Below are 20001 nucleotides of genomic sequence, written 5' to 3'. Positions count from 1 at the left end.
CTGTTGCTTGCAATCAAGAACTCTGATTTACGGTGGTACTCCTCAACTTCCAATAAGTAAAGTACCATCCTTCCCACCAGTCCTTTATCCCCCATATCTTCTGAACACTGATACTATCTTAACCTACACTCATTTACCAAATTATAATGAAATTATTTGCTAATGTGGCTATATGAGGAAAGGAACTTGATCTTTTGCTTCTTGATGTCTTTAACTCTTAGAATACAGTATGGCTCTTAGTAAATGTTTGTTGGGTAAACAGCTGAATGAACGAATGAATGAATGAATGAATGAATTTGCCTTAATATACAGTAGGTAGCCTCTTCAGCTCTTCTGAGATGTTAGTAAATGTTTTAGGAAGATTAATTTAAACACTCTGTGTAAAATAGCTTCAGAGGAAATCTGCATATAGGGAAATATGTTCATTCCCCCTTCTCTTTGATCTAAAATTATATCATCCAATTCCAATACAGTAGACACTAGATGTAGGGACTACTGATAGGTGGCTAATCCGAATGAGTTGTTCACTTAAGTGTAAAATGTATACCAGATTTTGAAGAGTATAAAAATGTGTAAAATATCTAATAATTTTATACTGCTTTCATGTTAAAATGGTATCTTGGATGTATTAGCTTAAGTAAAACATACTGTTAAAATTATTTTCACCTGACACTTTTAATGTTTTAAAATGAAACTACTAAAAAATTTAAAATCATACATAAATAGCCCATGCTATATTTCTTCCTTTTTTAACTGAGACAGGATCTCACTCTTGCTCAGGCTGGAGTACCAGGGCACTATCACAGCTAACTACAGCCTCAACCTCTGCAGGCTCACATGATCCTCCCACCTCAGCCTCCTGAGTAGCTGGGTCTATAAGTGCACACCATCACACCCAGCTAATTTTTAAAAATGTTTCCATAGAGACAGGGTCTCACCATGTTGCCCAGGCTGGTCTCATACTCCTGGGCTCAAGCAATTCACCTGCTTCAGCCTCCCAAAGTGCTGAGATTACAGGCACAAGTTATCGCACCTGGCCTCGTGGTATATTCCTATTGGACGGCATTGCTCTAAAGCAGTCCATCTTTTATTTCATCCTTGATTTTGAAGGCTACTTTTCACAAGACACAGAATTTTTCCTTCAGTATTTTGCCTTTTGGTCTGAATGTTTCTAAGGAGCAGTTGATTATATGTAATTACTCATGCTTATATAATGTGTCTTTTTTCCTCTAATGGCTTTCAAGATTTTCTCTTTACCTTTCATTTTCAGCAACTGCATTTAGATGTAGTTTTCTGTGAACTCATTTTACTCAAAGTTAGTGGAGTTTCTTGAATCTGTTTGTCAGTTTTTTCATTAAACTTGGAAAAATTGAGTATTTCTCCAAATGTGTTTTTCTGCCCCTTTTCCATCTCTTCTGTTAGTCTGTCCTTGCGTTCACTGACTCTCTCTTCTCACTTCCATTCACCCATAAGCTATTCCTGTGAATTTTGTATCTTAGTTATTCAGCTTTTCCACTCTAGAATGTTCTTTTGTAGTTTCTATTTCTCTGCTGCAATGCCTTATATATTCCCTCATTGTGACAATATTTTCCTTTAGTTCTTTCAACATATTTATAATGGTTGCTTTAAAGACTTTGTCTGCTAAATCCAACCTTTGGACCATCTGGGATTAGTTACTATTGACTTTTGTTTGTTTGTTTTTGTTTTTGTTTTGTTTTGTTTTGCTTGACTATGGGTAATACTTTCCTAAGGTTTTGTTTGTTTGGCTTTTTTTTTTTTTTGCTTTCTTTCATTTTTTTGCACACCTAATTGTTGGTGATACACCGAAGACCTTCTGGATTTGACTTTCCTCTGCAGAGTACTGATTTTTGTTCCAGCAGGCAGTTTGACCAAGAGCTACTCACCTAGAGCTTGTATAAAGCTTGGTCTTTTACTTCATTAGATTAATTTGTTTCCCAAGGCCCTCTAATTGCTGTAGGACTCAATTTCTAAACTCTGTCTCCCCTGCAGATCTTGACAGGGTATGATGGTTAATATTGAGTGTCCACTTGATTGGACTGAAGGATGCAAAGTATTGTTCCCAGGTATGTCTTTAAGGCTGTTGCCAAAGGAGATTAACATTTGAGTCAGTGGATGGGGAGAGGCAGACCCACTCTCAATCTAGGTGGGCACCATCTAATCAGCTGCCAGTGTGGCCAGAATAAAGGAGACAAAAGCAAGTGGAATGACCAGACTTGCTGAGTCTTCTGGCCTTCATCTTTCTCCCATGCTGGATGCTTCCTGCCCTCAAACATCAGACTCCAAGTTCTTCAGCTTTTGGACTCTTGGACTTACACCAGTGCTTTGCCAGGAGCTCCTGGGCCTTTGGCCATGGACTGAAGGCTGCACTGTCGGCTTCCCTACTTTTGAGGTTTTGAGACTCAGATTGGATTCCTTCCTCCTCAGCTCGAAGGATTGGATTCCTTCCTCCTCAGCTTGAAGACTGCCTATTATGGGACTTCATGTTGTGATCAATACTCCTTAATAAACTCCCCTTCATATATACATCTATCCTATTAATTCCGTCGCTTTAGAGAACCCTGACTAATACACAGGGCTTGGTTCTAGGCTTTGCTAGGGTAAGTTTAAAGTAAATCTTACTCTAGAGCATGGGCTGGCAAACTACAGCCACAGCCTAAGTCTGGCCCTCTGCCTTTTTTGGTAAATAAAGTTGTATTATTAGTATATTTACCAGCCACGCTCATTAGTTTACATATGGTCTATGGTTGCTTTTGATCTACAATAGCAGAGTTGAGTAGCTGTGACAGATACTGTATGGCTCACAGGGACTAAAATAATTACTGGTCAATAATAACTACTGGCCCTTTATAGAAAAAAATGTACAGACCCTCCTTAAGAATATGGTCCTTACCCCTAGGACACAGGCTTTCTATATCTTGGTTGGATGCTTCAGATGTTAACAAGACATTAATGAGCTCTTTCCACTGTAGCTGGGCTAGACCACCAATGTCCCCCACTACTGCCTGATGTCCAGTATCTCTGTCCCATTCTCAGTCCTCCAGCAGCCACTCTATTAAGATCTGTATGGTTTCAGTATGCACCTGTGCACTCTAAACTGGCCAAGGGTTCTCTGGGTACACCCAGACATACTTCTGCTCCTCTCTCCCCATCCCCATGCTCTCTGTTCCCCAACTCTCTGCCCTCTGGTGCTCTGTCCTACAGATTCCAGCTGCTTCAATTGCCCCAAACTCTGATCTCTGTTTTCTTAGCTCAGCAGGACTGCTGTGCTTGGCTTAGACTCCAGCTGACTATGCTGCAGTCAGGAAACTCTTCCCTGGAAAAGAGCCAAGGCAAGTGTCGGGCTCACCTCAGGATAGAAAATCTTGCGCTGCCTGTTGACTGAAGCCTGAAAATAGTTGCCTCATAGATGTTGTTGTTTTGTGGTTGTTCACTGCAGAATGGCTAGTTACCAATTATAACCAGAACTGGAAGTCCTTCTCTGGAACATTACTTTCTGACTTGTGCTCACTTTTAAAAAGAGACTAGTTCAGACATCTAAAATACAGGTCATTTCATACTAATGTCCTGAAAATTAATTAGAAATTTTATAAATCATCTGAGAATAAAAGGAAGGTTTCACTCAGCCATATAGATTAATTTCATTGCTCCAGAGCTGGGAAAATGATTTATTTCGTTAGGTTAGCTATGCTATATAATACAAAAATATTACTTGTGCCTGGTTGGTGGTCCAAAAGGGGTTGTTAAATCTTTGGTCATCTTCCCTGTCTACCTGTTTTTCATAGGTATTCAGCTAGGCGGCATCTTTGAAAATCTCCACATCCGGCCGGGCGCGGTGGCTCAAGCCTGTAATCCCAGCACTTTGGGAGGCCGAGACGGGCGGATCACGAGGTCAGGAGATCGAGACCATCCTGGCTAATACGGTGAAACCCTGTCTCTACTTAAAAATACAAAAAACTAGCCGGGCGACGAGGCGGGCGCCTGTAGTCCCAGCTACTCGGGAGGCTGAGGCAGGAGAATGGCGGGAACCCGGGAGGCGGAGCTTGCAGTGAGCTGAGATCCGGCCACTGCACTCCAGCCTGGGTGGCAGAGCAAGACTCCGTCTCAAAAAAAAAAAAAAAAGAAAATCTCCACATCCACTTTTTGGGTTTGAGACTACTGGCAACCCCTGTCCAGCCATCTGTTTGGAGTTTATGCAGAAACATCTTCAACTAGATCCTGGTGTCCACTCCAAACCCACAAGTAAGGCCTCAGTTTTCTCTTAATCAAGGACAAGCAACTAAAGATCAAATCAAAAGCTACAAAGAAAGGAAGAATGGGAAAAACAGACTACATAAATTCTGTATATTTCTTTACAGTGTTCTTCTAAAGCAAGATATTCAGCTACCTTATTAAGCATCTATCTACTATGCACTCAGAATTGTGCATAGCACAATGACACAAGATAATATCAAGCTTTTATACACTGATATCTGTGTCACAGTGGGCTACAGGAGCCATAGAAGCTGAAACAGAAAGCTGAAATAACCCTGCTGCTTGTTTCATAAGTTGCGAGATCAAAGAGAAGCCTGGAAGGCCCCATTACCCTGTGAGAAAGACTAAATCAGATTATGGACTTGAACACTGCTTCTCTTCCCTTTCCTTCTTTCACATTCTTTTCCTTGATGAGGGGCCTGAATTCTCATTAAGAAAACCTGAACAGAGTTCACTGAAGAACACACACACACACACACACACACACACACACACACACATTTAACTAACAGGTACCTTGATGCTCCTAAAAGAGAAAATGAGTTGAGTGATCCTGGTTGTTTGCTCTTATTATTTCAACTTATAAAAAATTTCATTCTTTCATTTAAATATTTTATTTTTAAAAAACAAAAGGAGACCACCCAATCTTCTTCCAATTTCCATTGGAAACTGGGAAAGAGAACGAACACTTCAGCCTCAAATCAAACATGTATGAGAAAGAAGTCCAAAAGGAACAAATGTCATATTGTGACCAGAGTTAGCATCTATCTATGATTCTCCATAAGTGAACTCCCTCTTCTTTTGTCTTACAATCACACACAGCATAATCTCCTAACCCTAGGTGCCTTCCCTTCTCTAAAGTCATATTACTTGTGTGTATGGGTGTGTGTATATGTGTGTATACATGCATATACATAAACACACATTTATGTACATACATACATATATGTATATCCCAAGGTTATAATTACAAAATACTCTATTGTGCAACCTTCCTTCAAAATAATCAATCCCAGTGGCTCTGCTATCTAACAATTCCGTGGCCCCACATTCAGAGTCAAGAATCTAAGTTACACTTGGCTTGAAAAACTGGTTAGGCATTGCCTCTGATCTTTGGTGCATTCCTGAGGCAGCGACCTTGACTGACATCCCCAGGTACCTGAGCAGTGTATTACATTAGTGAATGGCTCTGGTAGGAGGTCAGGCTTTAAAGTTTGCAAAACATTTTCCAGTTCCTTGAACTCTCAGAAGATATTGACTTACTCCATCTTGGTACATTCACCTTGGTTTAACTCTCCTTCATATTTTTTTGAAATGAGAATACTAATATTTTACCTGTGTGACAGTGGGGAGCTGATGTGGATAATTTCTTATCTGTATTTTACAGCCATACATAAATTAGATGCATTTTACAATTAATCTAATTTCAGAGAAGATAAAATATTTTTTAAGGCTGGGTGCAGTGGCTCATGCCTGTAATCCTAGCACTTTGGAAGGCTGAGGAGGGTGGATCATTTGAGGTCAGGATTTTCTGACCAGACTGGCCAACATGGTGAAACCTTGTCTCTACTGAAAATATGAAAATTAGCCAAGGGTGGTGGGATGCACCCATAATTCCAGCTACTCAGAGGCTGAGGCAAGAGAATCACTTGAACCCAGGAGGTGGAGGTTGCAGTGACCCGAGATTGAGGTCCTGCACTCTAGCCTGGGCGACAGAGTGAGACTCCGTCTCAAAAAAAAAAAAAAAAAATATATATATATATATATATACACACACACACACACACACAGACACACACACACATATTTCTTAGAATCAATGAAATTGTCTTATTTTTTACCAGTTACCAAAAAGTACAATTAGTATATAGTTCCAGAATGGAAAGAACTTCATGGGTCATTTCAATTCATTTTTACAGTAACCCTGAGATAAGTAAAGAAAATATTTATCTCACTTGACAAAGTAACTGGCTCAGAGAGGTTCTGTGACTAGATTAAGGTCACATAGCTAACCATCTCCCAGAATTGGGACAGAATTACAGACCTCCTGACTCTATAAATTCTGCACTCTTTCCACGACAGCACATTCTGCCTTCCAGAAATGAGGCATAACTGACAGAGTTCACTGCATCACTAGCATCCATTTCTTCTCATCATCCTGGTTTAAGCCAATCACTATAATTCCTATTCCTGCTTTCCTGTCTTCACCTAGAGGTGGCAACTTCACCAAGTTCTAGCTAGTTAGACATAAATGGAGATATGGTGAGAAATATAGTTCTAAAAAGTATTTTTTGTCTTGGTTTTGTTTTGCTATCCCAATGAAGGAGACAGATGTAGTTCATGCAGCTCTGATCCTTCTCATGTTCTCTTTTTTCCCAACTTGAATATGGTCTTAATAGCTGGAGCTACAATAATCGTAGGAAGGACAGGCTAAGAGAATAACAGTCATTGGTCCTGATGTCACTAAGCCACTGAACTGATATCAACAATCATTTGTTTCTCTATTTTTTATGTGAAAAAGCATATTTTTGCTTAAGCTATTAGAATTAGACTTTCTGATGCATGCAGATGAATGTAACTCCAATCAAAAAAAACAAAAGAGATCAATGTGGTAGGCAGAATCCTAAAATGACCCCTTTATATCTGAGCCCTGGTATTACTCTTGTGGTTATGTTATACTGCATGGCAAAACAGATTTTACAGATGTAATTAAGGTTACTATTTAATTGACCTTAGGACTGGGAGATGATCCAGGTGAGCCAAATCTAATTAATGAGCTCTTTCAATGGGGGCTTCAGTCCTGCAACCACAAGGAACTCAACTGTGCCAACAATAGGCCATAGCCTGAAGGGGACCCTGAGTTCCAGTGAGACCACCACTGGCCAACCCTTGATTTCTGCCCATGGTACCCTGAGCAGGGAACCCATTCAGACTGTGCCAGACTTCTGACCTAACAAACAGTGAGGTTTCAACACATATTTTGTGGTCCTGTGATAAACACTTACAGAAAACCAATATATAAACCAAGAAAATCTCTGATTGTCAATGAGATTGTGAAAGAAAAAGGGAGTATAACAGTAAAAAATGAGAGAATATACTCCAGAGTTTAAAATCTTGGGAGTCTAGGCAAAGCCTTCTTTAAATAATTTCCCAATATGGATAAGGGACTAACTTCAACTAAAATCAACCATTATCCATAATAGAGAATAAACAAAGGCAATGCAAAACAGCAGAAAATACAAAATTACACGTCGCACTTTGAAACATACTACTTGGGTATTCTCTCTCCATGTTTAATTTCTTTTTTCCTGCCTTGCTTATTTAGACCACTGTAAAATTAGGTTGCCTTTTCAGAGACATGGGGCAAGGCTGGAAAAGTGATCATTTTTAGTGGAGAAAGTTAAGGAAAATTTTGGGGTATGCTCCCTGTCTACATCAGGAGGCCTCTACATCAGGAGGCAATTCAACCAGTTTCCTGGAGCAGGAGTGATCATTACACACCAGTGATTCTTCTTAACTGTGAGGGATGTTAACATTTTAGAATGTTTTGAAGGTGGGATGAGGGGAGAGTGAGGAAAAAAGGAAAGAAAGGAAAAGTAGACTCAATTGTGGCATCTTCTCTCACACTCTTTCTTTAAATAGGATATTTATTCATTCATCCAACAAGTGGTTATTAAATACCAGCTAGATGTTCAGGGTACAAAAGTAAATGAGGGCCAGGTGCAGTGGCTCACGCCTGTAATCCCAGCAATTTGGGAGGCCAAGGCAGGTGGATCATCTGAGGTCTGGAGTTCGAGATCAGCCTAACCAACATGGTGAAACCCTGCCTCTACTAAAAATACAAAAAGTAGCTAGGTGTGGTGGCACATGCCTGTAATCCCAGTTACTCCAGAGGGTGAGGCAGGAGAATTGCTTGAACTTGGGAGGCAGAGGTTGCAGTGAGTCGAGATCACACCATTGCACTCCAGCCTGGCAAGGCTTTGCAAAAGGAGCGAAACTCCGCCTCAAAAAAAAAAAAAAAGGAAATGAGATAGACATAGACCGTGCCTTCAAGGAGCTTACATCATGAGGGAAAAGGAAGTAGGAAACAAATCAACCAAAAACAAAAGACCTACAAATAAATAGAATGAAGACAAGGAATAACAAGGAATCTTACACATAGAGTGACAGAAGATGTCTCTGAAGAGGTGACACTTAACTATCATCTCAAAGATAAGAAGAAGCCAACCACCATGGGATGAAAAGTGAAGAGGATTCAAGGTAAAGGGAACCAAAGACACAAAGAGTCTGAGATGAGAAAAACAGATAAACAAACCCAGAAAAAACTTGACCTGGGAATAGAGTAGGCAAGAGGCATGAGAGGTTGTAAAGGTCATGAGTTTTTAGAACTATGAGGTCTTGGGATTCAGACGAAGATGTTTACCTTTTATTCCAAGCACGATGAGAAGTCACTGAAGAAGTTTAAAGAGGAGCAACAAAATTTGCTTTGCCGTTTTCGAAACTCAGCAAAGAAGAGGATGGAAAGGGAAAGGCTGGAATTAAAGCGAACGATCAGGAGGCTGTCAAAACAGTTGAGAGAAGAGATGACGGTGGCCTGAAACAACCTAGGTGTCCGATGATGAACGGGATGGATAAGCAAAATGTAGTATATACACGCAATGGAACATTATTCAGCCTTAAAAAGAAAGCAAGTTCTGATACATGCTACAACATGAATGAACCTTGAGGACATCGTGCTAAGTGAAATAAGCCAGTTACAAAATGACAAATACTATATGATTCCACTTATATGAAGTACTTAGAAGTCACATTAACAGAATAGAAAGTAGAATGGTGGTTGCCAGGGGCCCGGGGAGGCAGAGGAGTTAGTGTTTAACAGGTACGAAGATTCAGTTTTGCAAGACAAAAAGAGTTCAGGAGATGGATGTGGCCAATAGTTGCACAACGATGTGAAAGGACATAATGCCACTGAACTCTACTCTTAAAAATGGTTAAGATGGTCGATTTTATAGTTGTAATTTAACAGAATTTTAAAAATTAAAAAAAATTAACTGACCCTGCAAGCTGAAACTATGCAAAGCAGTCTTCGCAAAGGGGAAAATATGATTGTTTTGTGACCTTTAAAACTTTCTGTCAAACATTAAAAGCTTTCTTCTTAGATGCACCACAGCTTCGGCAGCGATGGCAGCTCCAGCCGGGCGATGCTAGCACCTCCCCAGGAGACCGTTGCAGTCAGCTAGCCCCCTTCTCCATGGGTAACCATGTGTGACCAAAAGGCCGCGATCAAAAATGCGGACATGTCCGAAGAGATGCAACAGAACTCGGTGGAGTGTGCTACTCAGACGCTGGAGAAATACAACAAAGAACATCGTGGCTCATATCAAGAAGGAATGTGACAAGATGTACAACCCCACCCGACATTGCATTGTGGGGAGGAACTTCGGTAGTTACCCGACACACGAAACCAAACACTTCATTTCTACCTGGGCAAAGTGGCCATTCTTCTGTTTAAATCTGGTTAAAAGCATGGACTGTGCCACCCACCAGTGGTCTATCCAAAAACAAAGACTGCAGCCTAAATTCCAAATACCAGAGACTGAAATTTTCAGCCTTGCTAAGGGAACACCTCGATGTTTGAACCTTTATTGTGTTTTGTACAGGGCATTCTCTGTATTAATTTGTTGTGGTCATAAAACAATTAGCAAAATAGCCTACATTTGTATTTATTTTCTATTCCATACTCTGCCTCACATTGTTTTCTCTCAAAATCCATTCCTTTAAAAAATAAATCTGTTGGCCGGGTGTGATGGCTCACGCCTGTAATCTCAGCACTTTGGGAAGTTGAGGCGGGCAGATCAAGTGGTCAGGTGTTCGGGACCAGCCTGACTAACATGGTAAAACCTCATCTCTATTAAAAATACAAAGAAATTAGCCTGGCGTGGCAGCATTCATCTGTAATCCCAGCTACTTGGGAGGCTGATGCAGGAGAACTGCTTGAACCCAGGAGGTGGAGGTTGCAGCGAGCAGAGATCACGCCATTGCACTCCAGCCTGGGCGACAAGAGAGACTCCGTTTCCAAAAATAAACAAATAAATAAACAAATCTGTTGCACATGTGAAAATACGGCTTTCTTACTGCTGTAATTTAAAATATTAGCAACATTTAATCAAACATTAAAAGCTTTCTTACTGTTGTAATTTAAACTATTAGCAACACTGAGAATAAAGTGGTTTATTTTTGTATAAAGAAAAAAAAAGATGATGATGGCCAGAGTCTGGATGAAACAGTGAAGACAAGGAGAAAGACATGTCATCTGAGATATATTTTAGAGGCAGGGTCTTCAGGACTTTCTGATGAATGTCACATAGGAGGGAGGGGAAGGAATTCTGGTGGAGAACAGGGTGGGTGATAGTGCCGTTGATCGGGGTAGAGAGAAAGAGTTAGGATTCGGGAGTAAAGTAAGCATTTCTTTTTAAATACGATACATTTGGGATGCTCATTAGACATCCAAGAGAGATGTCAACTAGGCGCATGGACTTTTGAGTTTGAAGCTTGAAGCTCAAGACACAAGTTAGGACATGATCATCAGACAGAATGGATCCAGTTATCCAGGGAGAATCTGTAGCAAAAGAAAAGAAGTGGCCAATGCTCTCACATGCCAGAGCAATGTGGATGCTCACACTTAGAAAGCTCCATCCAAGCTTTAGAACCCTGTGACTCCAAATGGACAGAAAAGATGGTGGAGTTCCAGATAGGGAGTGCTGCTGTGCCCTGCTTTTCAATACAAGGGCATGCATGAGTTAGAGGTCCTGGACCAAGCAGCCCACTCTCTATCTGGCCACTTGGAAACAGAAAAGTTTGAAATGAGGCTTTTCTCCATGAGATTCCTTAAATACTAGACGTGAAAAAAAAAATGAAGATGTTGCCAAAGAACTCAGTAAATACAAGAACAAATATCCTCCATGATAACTCTGCCATTAGGGGACGAGAAGATGCCAGGAATGATATAACAAGAGTAGGAATTTCCTGACACCACAGGCCATTTAATATTGATTAAAAGAGTAATTATTAAATGAGATAATAATTATAAATGAGATAATGTAAATTATTGAGGCAATGAGATTATTACTTCATTTAATAATGTGAGTGAGAATGCCTGGTGGACTGATATGGGTGAGGTTGCTTGCTGGACTGATGTGGGTGAGGATGCTTGCTGGACTGCAGAGTGTTATTTAAAAGGTAAGATCTGCTCACTGTTGCCCATCAAGTGGCAGAATGTGGAAAGGGGCTAAGGGCCCTGGGAACAAAGTCAGGTGTTTTGGAGACTCTCCTGGGATCACTAATCCTTCTTCTCCATAGCTGGTTGGGGACATGAAGACACAGAGAAAGGAGGCAGCTGGAGTGGCTCTCGCTTTGCTGACAATGATGCCCATGACCTGTCTCCTACCACCCCTGCCCCTGGACCCAAGCACTGTTCATGACAGTCTCCTTTTGCCATCCTATAGATGAGGTACATTACCTCCTTTGTTCCTCTTATCAACCTCATGAGGTAGGCACCATTAATAACACCAGCATTTCAGAGATGACAAAAGCTGAGGCCAGAGAGGTTAAGTATCGTGCTCAAGGTCAGAGTAGTAAAGAGTAGTCTGGGATTCTAACTAAAATCGTTCTGATGTCTGAGACTATTCACAGACAATTCACTGACTCATTCATTCAATCAACCAAGACGAATTAAGAGCCCCCAATGTGCCGAGCCCTGACCCCCTGCTAAATGTTACGGATAAAAAAAAATCCAGATTCCAGAAAGGCCAATTAGCCAATGATCACATACTCACAAAGGACTTCAAGTATTACACCAAAAGGACTGATATGAGATGTGCCTCCCACAACCTTAAATTCATGTCCCAATATCAGGTTATTCTGCATACACAGTTCAATAAATATCTTTTGTGGCCAGGCACGGTGGCTCACGCCTGTAATCCCAGCACTTTGGGAGGCCAAGGCAGGTGGATCATGAGGTCAAGAGACCAAGACCATCCTGGCCAACATGGTGAAACCCTGTCTCTACTAAAAATACACAAATTAGCTGGGTGTGATGGTGTGCACCTGTAGTCCCAGCTACTTGGGAGGCTGAGGCAGGAGAATTGTTTGAACCTGGGAGGCGGAGGTGGCAGCGAGCCAAGATTGCACCACTGCACTCCAGCCTGGCAACAAAGTGAGACTCCATCTCAAAAAAAAAAAAAAAAAAAAAAATTATACTGTAACTCCTATAGCTGCCTTGCACATAGCAAAATTATATTAATTGTGGGTTTCTATGTATACGGTTATAAATTTAAGGTTTTAATTTGGTCAAATCAGAAAAGAAAATATATCCAAAAAAAACATAATATTTTTCTAATCCTGCCTTGGAGCTTCTTCAGTTTTTAATATTCTGGGAACTCAGAAAAAGCAAGGAACATAGCTCTCTCTCCACCACCTCTGAGAGGCCCTGAGCTTGCATGACAGCACAGGATACTAAGGAGCATGATAAAAGGTCAGGGGCAGGGTGTGGGGAGCCCAGGGCGGCTTCCTGGAAGAGGCTGTATCTAACCTGAGTCATAGGAGGATGCCTAGCATACCCTCAGAGCACAAGCTCTTCAGGCAGCAGGCCAAGTCCCCCATTGCTAACTCTAGTCATGGAACATCTGTCTCTGAAATGCTCTAAGCCTGAGTTTCATCTAGTATTATCTACCTCAGAGATTCTGTAAGATGCTGCAGGTAAACTTTTTCATGAATAATAAGCGCTCTGTCAATGCTATCTATTACCATCGTTATTTCTACCCATAAAGGTTGGGAGGAGTTAGTCTGGTCAAGAGAGAGAACAAGAACTTGCTGATTTCATTCCTGTGGTCATGGCATTCAGGAAGTGAAAGTGCAAAGGAGGAGGAGACCTTAGAAATTTGGGGACAAAAGGGAAGCAGCAGTGTGAGCTTCAGCCTGAGACAGGAAAGGGCCTAGCTGGCTCAATGCGATACATCGGTTGGCCTGGAAATGAGCAGTGAGAGAAGGTACCGGAGGAAGGGTCACCAGAGTGGACAACTTCAGGGCCCATTCCCATGGTCATCTATGTGAGCCATGCTCACGAAGAGTGTGTACCACATAGCCTGTGCAGTGGAAGGTGGCAACCTGCCTGTCTGGGTGCTACACAGGCCCCTGAACAGAGGACACTGCTGTTATAAGTATCAGCCAAGGTGTCCTACTGCTGGTGTGGCCAAGTCATCTGGGCCATTTCAGTCAACAGGAGGCAGCACTGTGACCAGAGCTATGACCAACCTCTTTGGACCATAGGAAAACCATATCCAAGGGAGTCCAGTTGTGACACGAGAGTGGTTTAATCCTAATTTATCAGTATAGCTGCAGGCACACAAAACCTTTATGTTTAGAGCTCCTGCCAATACTGTCTATACCAAGAATAACAAGGATTAGAGGAAAACAGAGCTCCAGGCCACAAATCTCAGGCTTGGTGGGTAGCTCTACAATGAAGTCAGCCCAATGCAGATTTGTCTAGAAAAACACAGGGTTTTATTCCCCCAGGTAGATGATGCAGAGGAAAAACTATCTCCCCCTTCCTCTTTTGTAAAACTCAAACTTTCCTTCCGGGTTGAACTGCCAACTCCCCTCAACTTGTTCCTGCCACTCAAGTCTTTGGCATCCCAGAAGGACTCAGTGACACTCCATCCCTTGCATGCTTACACTTCCACAGCACTGTGTTGCACAACTCCGGGGGGTGCCATTCACACACGATGCAGTATGAACCAGGCTCTCTTATCTGACGCTGCCCCTAGAGCTGTTCGCTCCCATGTTCTGCAACAGCGCAGGCCCTCCCACATCACCATCCACACGGTAGAAAAGCAAAGAAATATTGACTGTTCGGGAGAAAACCTTGACTGGGCAAAAAGATGAAAGTAGAGAAAACACCTATAGCCATAGGAATCCTTGGGCTTGTTCTTTACTCAACAGAATACAAGAAACAACAGTGATAGGAAATAGCAATTAAGCTTGGGTGATAGAATAGTACTGCCATGGTAGCTGAGGTAAGGGCAGAGAAGACCTCAACACATACTCGAAGGAAACTAGGAGTGGTCCCTTAAACTGTGCAATTAATTGGGGACAGGATAGGAAATAAGTTTTTGGGATATGTTGAGATGCAAAGACTCCGAAAATGTAGATTTCGTGCCTAGAGAAAAATCACAGGTAAAAAGTTAGATTTTAGAGTCATCCAAGAAAAAGGAATGTATGAAGCCAAGGGAATGAACAGGTTATTAATAGGGGAAGTAAAAAGATATAAGAAGATGACTGAGTCTTGGAGTATGCCTACATAAGGGAGCAGGGCTGGGAAGAGGGAAGTTAGACTCTCAGGTGACAGAGCCAGGCAGAGAGAGAGAGAAAAAAACCAGAGGACTCCAGGCCATGATGGCAAGAGGGAATTTTGAAAAAGAAGTTTTCTCTAGTGTCAAATGCTGAGGAGAGACATAAAGGGCCTTGGTGGTCACTGGTGACTTGAGAAAGTTTGCAGAGTTTAGCTTATGGAGGGATGGACCATGCCCTTCCTGGCAGCATTTCTAGTGCTCAGTGCCATTACACAGAAGAAAAGTATTATTAGTCTGTTTTCATACAAAGACATACCCAAGACTGGGCAATTTACAAAAGAAAAAGGTTTAATTGGACTTACAGTTCCACGTGGCTGGGGAAGCCTCACAATCGTGGCAGAAGGGAAGGAGGAGCAAGTCACATCTTACACGGATGGCAGCAGGCAAAGAGAGAGAGCTTGTGCAGGGGAAACTCCTCTTTATAAAACCATTAGATCTCGTGAGACTTATTCTCTATCATGAGAAGGCACGGGAAAGACTTGTCCCCATGATTCAATTACCTCCCACCAAGTCCCTCCTATAACACGTGGGAATTCAAGATGAGATTTGGGTAGGGACACAGTCAAACCATATCAGAAAGTGACAAGCATTTGTGGAATGAAGTAGAACAGTTAAACTGGAAGCTTGATTGTAAGGAGTCAATAATGAACCCAGATTACAGTTCAAAACTTAATGACTCTTAATACAGCTTTGTAAAAAAAGGCAAAAAAGTTACCAGCATACACATTGTTAATCCTGATTATGTGCTTCCCTGGAGGAAGTACTTTTCTGTTTACCTGGCACAGATTGAAGCTCGCCTCAGGTAAGGGGCAAGAGGCTAATTCCTGGGATCTTCTCTGCCACAAATTCTCTGAATGACCACAGCAACATTGCAAAACCTTTCTGCTTCTGTTTCCACAAATTTATTAATTTGGGACTGATATAAAGTTATTTACAATGACCTTAAAAATATTTGGAAGATAGGAAATACACTTACGTAGTCTCAAACCCTACGTTGTTCTCACACATTTCCAATAAAACAAAATACCTGGCAGGTAAACATCACTTCCATAGAAACTTTTTATCATGCCTTCTCTCCCTTTTTAGCAAGATTAAAACTGGGTCTGAGATTCTGATTCCCTAGAAAAAAGTTTCAGACCAAGAAAATACCTCTTAAATACCTATACCTCAAAATAAAATCTTTCTAAGCTCTACAAATTTTTTTAAAAAAAACTCTAAACTTAAATTTGTTTACTATACTAGGATTAACACTATCATTCTCAAATTGTATTTTAAAGACAGAATATTAATAACTATAACTAATATCCTGTGAGTACTTACTCTATACAGTACTGTGTTGAGGCCTACAAATGCATTATCTTGTCCCATCTTTACAACAACGTCCTGATATAAGTTGCTATTATTAATGACTCTTTTCCAGTTAAGGAAACTAAGGCTTGGCCTGGCTAAGTTTCTCAAGGTCACACAAGCAGTAAGTGGCAAAGCTAGGATTTAAACCCAGAATGTATCACAAATATTGGTAAGGATCCATTTTCACAGCTGTATTACTGACATAAAAGTTATATATATATATATGTATTTGATTTCTTACATTGGGATTTTTAAAAACAGGAAATTATGGAAGAGATGGTCAGCCTCCATAGGAACAAGTTCACAGGTTCCAAATGATGGATCTTTTTCTACTAATGCATCCATCCACCCAATTCCCCTAAATGAGGGTGGCCAACACTACTCACTTGCACAGACAAGGACAGCGGATGCATGGCTGAGGCCTTGAACTTCCAGGCAAGCTCCGCTGCATACAAGCTCTAAAGACCACCTGATGCATAGTGTTCTTCCCTCTTCTACCTCCACTGGCCCACGATTCTCTAAGGAAATACTAGCAGGTGTGAACATGTCTTAGGACAGATTCCTTAGGAGGCAGAGCCTGAGGCCAAGCTTCTACGCTAGTGTTTTACAGCAATCCCAGGGAAGCCCAAGTAAGAGAAGAGAAGAGAGGTAGGGAAAGCAAACATAAGATGGAATGGGCCTAAACTGGCCATGGCTTCACAAGAATCAGCTTGTTGCTGAGTCAGAGAGGCTGTTGGGAACTATGGTACTTCAAAACCTTCTACTGGAGGGGCCGGTGCTAGGACAGGAAATGTACCTGCCAGCTCCCATCTCTCTTATTCCCCTTTGGTCAGGGTTCACACCATGCTGGCTCAACTCCCCACATTTTGAGGGTGCATCTTCTAGCTCCTTTAGCAGCAGATGAGAAATCCAGATTCCACATCCTTCAATGTAGTACTTCATCTGAGTTCCGAAGTAGTGAAAGGACCTGCAGTAGTAGCCTCGGATGGCAGAATGATTCAGTCCAGTGGCCCCCAGACAGGCAGGGTTAAGAGGGTTTGAGATGTGCCTAAGGGGTAGCCAAGACGGTAAGTTAAAATCTGGATAAGAATCAATGCTGGTATGCAATGCCATATGCGTAGAATATAAAGAGATGATCTAATAGGTCTTGTTGGACTCTGGGTTATTTATGCTCATGGAGCTTCTGCAGGTTTTTAGAAGTCTGTCACAGAACATCACCCATTCATTCATTCATTCAATAAGCATTTATTCAGCATCTCCTATTGCTAGGGATGTTCTTGTGAAATTCTAAGAACAGAGAGAGGACTAAGATCCAGCCCCTGCCTTGGCGAGAGAGACAGACAAATAAATAATCACAGTACGGTGTGATCAGGGCAACTTCAGGAGAATGTAGCTATGCCATGGGTGTACAGGAGTGACACCTAGCCCAATCTGGGGTCAGTGAAGAGTAACAGGGAAGGTAACAACTGATCAAAAGATGAATAGAAATTAGTTCTGTGAGGCAGGGGTCACTGGTGGAGAAAATGGACATTCCAAGCTGGCAGGATGGCATCTATAAGAACAAAGCATGACAATACAAGCTGATCAATCAGAGTGTACCATTGCACTTAGCCATGCTTAACCAGTCATGTTTACATGCAAAACTATTGTTTGCTACCAAAGGGTGTATGCAACCTCCCTGATTCCTATGTCCATCCCCAGACCTGCCCCCTCCCTAACATCATACCTGAACATCACCCATCACCGACCCCAACCCCTGCAGTGTGTGTTACAGACAGGGTGGGATCTGGAGAGATGAATAAGGCATGATGTGAAGGGAGGATGAGAGGCTCAGAAATGAGGTTCATGTTCAAGGATGGCCTGAGATTCAGCATTAATGTTAGAAATAGGTTAGGGGGCAGGGATGGAATGAAGCACTGACATGGTGTGAAGATGTCTTTTTGTTACCCAACTTGGAATGTGAAGTGTAATAGTTTTTTCAAGGCCTCCACTCAAAACAGCTGCATTAAAAATGTAGTATGCCCATACTGTGTTCAGAAGATGAATGAAAAGATATGTTTTCTGAACTATAGGTGATTTACTTTGACGAAGCAATGAGCCAGAAGGAGAAGAGTGAGAGAGGAGGCTGGAGAGCTAGGAATCAGTTCAGACAGGTCCCCAGTAGGCATGCCAAGAAGGCTGGGTTTTGTCATAAAGGCAATGGAGATCGATTAAACAATTTAAGCAGGGAAATAACATGACCCAATTTGTTTTTTAGAAAAAGGTTATTCCGGAAGCAATGAGGGAGATCAACTGGAGAGTGAGAAGACCAGCTAGTAATTAGAGTGATTAGGCATCGCAAGATAGGGGATAGAGAGGAAAGGTGTTTTTATAGCCATTTAGGATGTAATGTCATCAAGATATGGGGAGAGAATCTTTTTTGGACTCATTGAGATTGTGGAAGTAATGATGTGGTAGGTGGATGAAAAAAACCTTTGGAAAACTGAATCAATTTCTGTACCATTCGCCAAGATAAGGACTTCAGGAGAAAGAATGATTGGGAGGTAGAAGGGAGGTGATGAGTTTAGCGTTAGGCCCAGCGATTTGATGGGCCCGTGGGACAACCACATTGAGATGTTGTCTTTAGGACCTGTTAAATGGCAGATTTAGAGCTCAGAGGAGAGATGAGTGCTAAAAACACAGACTGAGAGGCCACTGGAAGCTGGGGATTTGGACTGGGTCACTCAGAGAGAATAATAAGAGGAAAAACAAGAACCAAGGTTGGAAACTGGGGGAAGGTCATTTGTGTTGGGCACAGGGTAAACAGTCACTTGGAGGAAGTTCCTTATACATGTGTTATCCTGTCACTACCATGAGGGCCTGGATGATTTCAGAACTCAGCAGACCAGGTGCTATGATTTGGACATGCTTTGCTTGGCCCTTCCAAGTCTCCTGTTGAAGGTTGATCCCCAGTGTTGGTGGTGGGCCCTGGTGGGAGGTGTTTTGATTGTGGGGCCAGATCCCTGTGAACGGCCTGGTGCCATTCTCACAGGAGTGACTGAGTTCTCACCCAGTTCCCATAAGAACTGAAGTTGAACCGAGCCTGGCACCTCCCCTTTTTTCTCGTTTCTGCTGTCTCACTATGTGAACTCTGCACACCTGGGTCCCCTTCACCTTCCATCCTGAATGGAACCAACCTGAAGCCCCCACCAGAAGCAGACGTTGGTGCCATGCTTCTTGTACAGCCTGCAGAACTATGAGCCAAATAAACCTTTTTGCTTTATAAATTACCCAGTCTTGGGTGTTCCTTAACAGCAACACAAACACGCTAAGACACCAGGTAAAAGAGATATTTGTGTTCATTTCAACGAGTCAATACTATGATAATACAGAATATTAAGGGAGCTCTGAGTAGACTTGAGAAAGGAGAGAATAGGAGGCATTAGGACAGAACTGCAGGGGTCACAGATTTCTGGATTCCCAGTTTTCCAGCTTTTGAAGAAGTGAAACCTTCATCTTTCTGCAGCATGGGCTTCAGTAAGTGCATGGGTTTCTGTGGGTCCCCCTAAGATTTCTAGATTTCCAGGCCAGGCGCAGTGGCTCAGCCTGTAATCCCAGCACTTTGGGAGGCTGAGGTGGGCGGATCACAAGGTCAGGAGTTCAAGACCAGCCTGGTCAACCTGGTGAAACCTGTCTCTACTAAAGATACAAAAAATTAGCTGAGTGTGGTGGTGCGCGCCTGTAATCCCAGCTACTCAAGAGGTGGAGGTAGGAGAATTCCTTGAACCCTGGAGGCGGAGGTTGCAGTGAGATGAGATGGTGCCACTGCACTCCAGCCTGGGAAACAGGGCAAGACGGTCTCAAAAAAAAAAAAGATTTCTAGATTTCTAGCTTGCCAGCACTTGAAAAAGTGGAACCTCCTTCATCTTTCTGCAACATGACCTTCTATAGGTATACCTAAGGTGCTTTGCACAGTTTTCTTGATATTATC

At 42.0% G+C, this 20001-nt stretch overlaps 1 protein-coding gene and 1 pseudogene across 11 annotated transcripts in view; one reads left to right on the top strand and one right to left on the bottom strand.

The window, feature by feature from the left end:
* The window catches only part of STON2 (stonin 2), a 187816-nt gene that overhangs the window by 154313 nt on the left and 13502 nt on the right, over window positions 1-20001 (bottom strand). The window contains exon 3 of one of the 11 annotated variants that reach the window (XM_033187226.1): window positions 16828-17079. The exons of 8 other annotated variants lie outside the window; for them this stretch is intronic. The gene's annotated coding sequence lies outside the window, so the exon portion shown is untranslated. Of the gene's footprint in view, window positions 1-9328; window positions 9482-16827; window positions 17080-20001 lie in introns of those variants that run through there. 2 more of the 11 variants (XM_033187231.1, XM_033187230.1) reach the window with 2 other exon arrangements.
* LOC117069237 lies at window positions 9514-9794 on the top strand (annotated as a pseudogene).

The sequence above is a fragment of the Trachypithecus francoisi genome, unplaced genomic scaffold, assembly GCF_009764315.1.
Source record: "Trachypithecus francoisi isolate TF-2019V2 unplaced genomic scaffold, Tfra_2.0 Lachesis_group3, whole genome shotgun sequence".
NCBI classification, from domain to species: Eukaryota; Metazoa; Chordata; class Mammalia; order Primates; family Cercopithecidae; genus Trachypithecus; species Trachypithecus francoisi.
The sequence above is the reverse complement of the archived record's forward strand: the minus strand, read 5'-3'. Positions and strand labels throughout refer to the sequence as shown.